Below are 5,998 nucleotides of genomic sequence, written 5' to 3'. Positions count from 1 at the left end.
AGCAAAAGGTTTCGCTGACAGAAAGGGTTCAGACTATTCAGCCTCTAGCAGCTAAGCTACATTGCTTGGAAAACCAGTGCATCATGGCATTATGGTCTCCAAATAAGCTACAATTCTACACTGAGCTGGCTCACCCATGCGACTTGGAAGAGGCCCTGGAGAAGGCACTGGACAGCGAAATGGTGCTATCAGCAGCTGCACATCCATATCAGACTTCTGCCATATTTTCATTGACTCTGAAGGAGTTCCATGCACTGCTTTGGTTAACAGTGGGTTGTCAGTCACAGTGGTCTAGCCAAAAGTCGAACAGTGAGCTAGCATTGATAACGGGGAGGGGATGGCTGATGCTGAGAGTTAGGAGCAAGACAATACACATGGTCTGGATAGCTGAAGTCCAAGACGTGCATTCTATTCATAGACTTTTTGATACGCACCAGGTGCCAAATAAACCTAGAGAGTGCAGTGCTGAGTTCCAGAGGTGGCCATGGGGTGATGAAGCCAATGGATGCCCAGTGCACAGAGGAACACTCAACATCAGAGCCAATTAGAGGATCTCTGGGGTCAAGAACTTTGTACAGGTTAGGGTTAGTGTAGCGTGTTCAAGAAATGTATGCATTCTACAGCATTTATTTGCAGGTTTATTCTATAAGGACTCTTATTGTGAAGTCAGGGCTAGTCTACTGGCTGTGTCTATGTATAGATCAGGAAGAACTGAGATCAGTCCAGAGCTGATGGCAGAGAAAGAGAAGATGTTGGGTGCTAGGGCAAACTCTTATGTATGGTGTGGCTGTGTCCAATAACAGCTGGTTAATAAAGCACCACAACTTGTGTAAAAGCTATGTCTCCTTCAGTAGCAGAAAAGCTACAGTTCTTCTATTCACTCTGTGACTCAGATCTCTAAAAGGTGGGGTAATTCCTTTTTAAGACATAACATTTTTCCCCTCACATTATCATAGCTGTCAATACGTTAAGCTAAACTTTGTAATGTCCACATTTAATGATTTTCACTGCAGATATAAATACGATTTCTGCCCTGCGTATCATCCTTGGTATTACTCAATGTCAGACCAAAGCAATCTTAGTTAAATGGTATCAACAATCCATACTATACATAGGAGAAAAAAGAAATGAATGGGACCACCCCATATGCAGCCAATCAGGACACAGAGCTGTGTCTACTTGCCTGTCAACCAATCAGGAAATGGGGCTGTTTTAAACTTGCCAATCAATCATGTTGCACAGTCGAGTTCTAATAGACCCCTAAAGCCGTAAGTCATTAAAGTCACAAAAATGAATGGCGTTTTTGGTGGATTCAGTGGTTTAGACACAGCAGTGCTGCTGGAGTTTTTAAACACCTCAGTGTCACTGCTCAGTTGTGAACAGTAAACCGAGCAACCGAGCATAATGCTACTGCATTGTGGTGAGAATGATCCACTACCTAAATAATGCCTGTTTTGTGGTGGTCCTGTATGGTCTTAATCATTGACGAACAGGGCAAAAAATTGCTAAGAAAGCATGCAGAGAAAGAGATGGACAGCAGTTTGTAATTGCACAACTAAAAAGTACACCTACAAAAGTATTTGGCAACACCTCTTAATCATTGAATTCGGGTGTTTTATTCTCTTGTATTGCCACAGGTGTATAAAATCAAGCACCAAGCCATGCAGTCTTCCTTTTCAAACATTTTTTGTTTGGCGATTAAAAAGCTAAGTTCAGCTTCATATCACCAAAGAATTCTTGGATAATAATTGTCATCCCCCTCTTTTAAGGCGTATGATGCTCTAAATGTATTTAAGCAGTGAGGAGCTGAACTTTCACCTGCTCTGCTGTCACTGCAGACTGGCAGGACCTACAGTGCAGCGCTAGTAGCTGTTAATGAAGTGATGTACTTTTTTGTTTGTGCTCTTTTTTATTCTGTGACTCGTTTGATTGATCGATGTGTAAAACTGAATTTATGAATGAATCGCGAGCGCCCGTGCTTTTCAGTCTCCTTCGGATAAATGGCAAATATCAATGTGATATGCCATTATTGCTATAGTATGGAGACAAAGCAGGAAAACACGTCCTGATTATTTTTTCAGGCTGTTTTGAATATGATTCACCTGTCCTGTCATGTGACACATAAGTGAGATCACCATAGCGGGAGGCGGCATATTGGAAATGGCTGGAAAACCTTGTCTCGTATGTTTACATAAAATGTTTACATTCATAGGGGCAAGATTTTAACCACTACCCCTTGTAACTCAGTTTCAAGGAGGAGGGTTACACTCGAAAACAAGGGGTAGGGGTAAAAATAAGAAATGGGACTGGGCCCAAGACATTTTGGACAATTGTATGCTTCCAACTTTGTGTGAACAGTTTGGGGAAGAACCTTTTCTGTTCCAGCATGACTGTGCCAAAGTGTACAAAGCAAGGTCCATAAAAGCATGGTTGGGTGAGTTTGGTGTGGAAGAGCTTGACTGGCCCGCACAGAGCCCTGACCTCAACCCCACTGAATACCTTTGGGATGAACCAGAACAGAGATTGTGAGCCAAGCCCTCTCTCCCATCACAAATGCTTTTCAGGATGAATGGGTAAAAATTCCCACATACACACACCAAAATCTTATAAAAAACGTCCAAGAAGAGTAGAAGCTGTTATAGCTGCAAAGGGGGGACCAACTCCATATTAATACCTATGGATCTAGAATGGGATGTCATAAAAGCTCCTGTAGGTGTAAGTATCCCAATACTTTTGTGCATATAATGTATATGGTAAGTAGAGTTGATCGAATGAACAAAGAGTGTATATACAACCTAGGTGTACTTAATGAAGTGGCTGGACAGTGTGCACTCACTATTTAGTTTGACTTATCACTGTTTCAAATTAGTGCTCCATATACACTCACCTTCCAACCTTCCAATATTCTGCAACTTACAACTGTAAGATTGAGGTTACTATTGTTCTTCATAAACATTTATAGTGCAAAAGCTTTAACACTCACATGGATCTTTGGATGCTGGACTTGGAGTCATATTATAGCAAATTATAGCAAATTATTTCTATGATTGCTCCAGTGAAAGGTGAAAAGCCTCTTCTTGCAGCGGCAAACATCTTGGAGACGTTTGAAACTGAGAGAAAAGCATTCAATTAACTCAGGCCGTGACGTGTTTATTTACTGCCATCACGTGGTCAACGCTGTAAACTACAAGAGCAGAACTTTAAGGCCTCTCTGTGCCAAACAGCTAAATCAGACGGCAGCAGAACAGAAATCAGCTCCATCAGTGCAGTACCAAGTTTAATAAATGATAAAAGAAAAAATGAAGTAACTGAATATCTGAGGTGATTTATCACTTTTAAAGTGATTTAACTTAAAACCTGTATCTGTAAAATCTGACTGTAGCCTGAGTTCAGTTAAACAGAGTTGGTGCTTTCAGTCTACACTGATAAATCAAATTTTGGGTTGACTTAAAAATATTATGTCAAGAAGTTCCACACAATTCTGTTTAGGAGCTTCTAAGATACTTGATTGCGTAATATGTTATTAATAAATTTCAACACTAATACAACACTATAGTGATTTGAGTAAATTGTGATTAACGGGACTGATTATTTTTTTATGTCTCACCAAAAAATAAAATGATAGATTTGCTTGAAAATGTTATGTTAAGTGGTTCCACAGAAAAGTGTATCACTGTTGTCGGAAGAAAATCTCTCATATCTCTAAAATAGTAACTTTACAGGAGAAGGAAAAAAACCTTCTTTACTTTTAATGTAAGTCAGTGGAACCAGTTTTTGGGCCATTTCTTTTGGTCCATTCATCAAGATATTTACACACAATGTAAAGAGCAACAGGCATTTTCAAATTATGCAAAAAAAACAAACAAAATAAATAAATAAATAAATGAAAAAATAAGTTTTCCTTTGACACCAGTGATATTCTTATAGGTTACAGTTATATCTACATAATACAAGTAACAGCTGTGCTTCTGAGCTGTTGTAGAACTACACTCAGCAGCAGTGTGGGTAGATGTGTGAGGTATGCTGGGAGAAAGGCAACACAACAAGGGTGAGTAAAAGAAGTAAAACAAGTAAAACAATATGCAAATAGTTGATCCCAGGAGCCAACTGGAAAGATGTTGAGTTTTACTCCACAATATTACACTGACCCAACAAACACCAACAAAACTAATCTGACAACAACTTCATTTAAAACAACACAACTAACTCAGTTTCACTGACTGCATTTGTTAAAGCCCGTCTACTCATTTTCATGATTTTCTTCTGTTAACTAGGCATATAGTTTTTATGCTGGTGTTTTAATACACTCTGCATGCTAAAAACAGATGGTTCTTCAAGGGTTCTTTAGTAAAGGCAATGGTTTTATATAGAACCTTGAACACTCACAGAACCATTTGCGTGATTAAATCCTCTTTGTATTGTGAAATCGTTCTTCAGATTGACAGAGAATGTGTTGCATATGGTTCTGTACAGAACCTTTCTGAAAAGGGTTCCATATAGCACCAAAAAGGGTTTTGATGCTGTTACAATGTTAAGCTTGTAACAATAGAAGATCCCTTTTGGTTCTATACAGAACCATTGTGTTTATTAAAGAATCCTTCAAGAACCACTTTTTTTTAAAGAGTGCACATGTAAAATGGACAAAAATGAATTAAAGTGCATTTCAATAAATCAAAGCTGTTTATTTTGATCCAAAGAACTTTATATTGTGGTAACAAAGTCTGCTTTTACTGACTCTATTTGACTGAATGGAAATGCGTGGCATAATGAATTTCTGAGTGTATGAACCGGCACTGAAAGAATTCAGAAGATTTTTTTGAACTGCTTTTTCTGCCATTTTATTCTGTCCAATTTGAGTTGGCAGGTGATAAAGTGATAAGCAAGATGTGAGTCTCTGCAGGACAGAGGAGTGGGCATATCGAAGGCTCAGTGAGTGAGTCAAAAGAGTGTGATGAAATAGGTACCGGCCATGTAATTTCACAGATTAGACATTCTGTCTCTGTCCCAAAAAGATTCTAGGTTAAGTTAATATTAAATTACAGTGCCTGTAACCACTTTTCGTTTCTAGAATCTCAGTCACAGTCAGACGTACTTCAGATGTATTTGTCTCATTGAATTGCAACCAAAACAGTGAAATGTAATGCATGTGGAACTGCATTTAAACTGTAACATGAGGAAAGATGCCAAGATTCAAAAAAAGATCAATCCATGGTTCAAAGCAATATAGCTGCTATCAACATGCGTTGATGCAGAGTAGCATGTGATGTAATAGAGCTCTCGGTTTTCATTTTGGCACGTAGGTTACTATGGAAAAGTCATGTCGTGTGCGATGCATTTCATGTTCTTCCACTTCAGTGATTGTTTTCATTTTGGTACACATTTGTCTCCATAGCTTCCTATCACTACCATTGTAAAGAAATCTGAGTCTGTAATTTTCTTTACAATGAACTCATTACATCAAACCACTCTAAATTGCTTTGTTTACATCACAACCACTGAGTTATTATTACAGAAATGTTTAATATTCTCCTGAATTCTCCTGAAACTCTGAAACAGAGTTTGTCCCCCTTTGCTGTGGTGTCAGCCTCTAATCTTATAGGAAGGCTTTAAACTAGATGTTAAAACATTGCTGTGAGCATTTGACTGCATTCAGCCTCAAGAGCATTAGTGAGGTGGTCAGGTATTGAAATTGGATGATCAGTTCTGTATCACTCCAACTCACCCCAGAGGTATTGGATGAAGCTCCATCACTCCAAGGGGGGGGGGGGGGGTCATACCCCTCTAGCTAACATTTGGCATCGGACATGGTGCCCTAGGCTTGTGCGCGGCTGCAGTGCGTCCCATTCCACTGGTCACTGCTTGTCTATTCAGATTATGCAGGCTGAGTGAGCGCAGTTCAACACCTGCATTACCTTAAACGAGCTCTATTCACTGATTAGAAGGGGTCTCTGAATACTTGTTGACATCTAGTGTGAAACAGGCTCACCAGCGTAGGCGT

General features: G+C 39.3%; 1 protein-coding gene across 1 annotated transcript in view; it reads right to left on the bottom strand.

Moving 5' to 3' along the window:
• desi2 (desumoylating isopeptidase 2) overlaps positions 1-3,007 on the bottom strand; it is a 14,805-nt gene extending 11,798 nt beyond the window's left edge. The window contains exon 1 of the mRNA XM_017690541.2: positions 2,984-3,007. The gene's annotated coding sequence lies outside the window, so the exon portion shown is untranslated. The remainder of the gene's footprint in view (positions 1-2,983) is intronic.
• Between the last annotated feature and the right edge of the window lie 2,991 nt (positions 3,008-5,998).

This window comes from Pygocentrus nattereri, chromosome 5 (assembly GCF_015220715.1).
Source record: "Pygocentrus nattereri isolate fPygNat1 chromosome 5, fPygNat1.pri, whole genome shotgun sequence".
Lineage (NCBI taxonomy): Eukaryota > Metazoa > Chordata > Actinopteri > Characiformes > Serrasalmidae > Pygocentrus > Pygocentrus nattereri.
The sequence above is the reverse complement of the archived record's forward strand: the minus strand, read 5'-3'. Positions and strand labels throughout refer to the sequence as shown.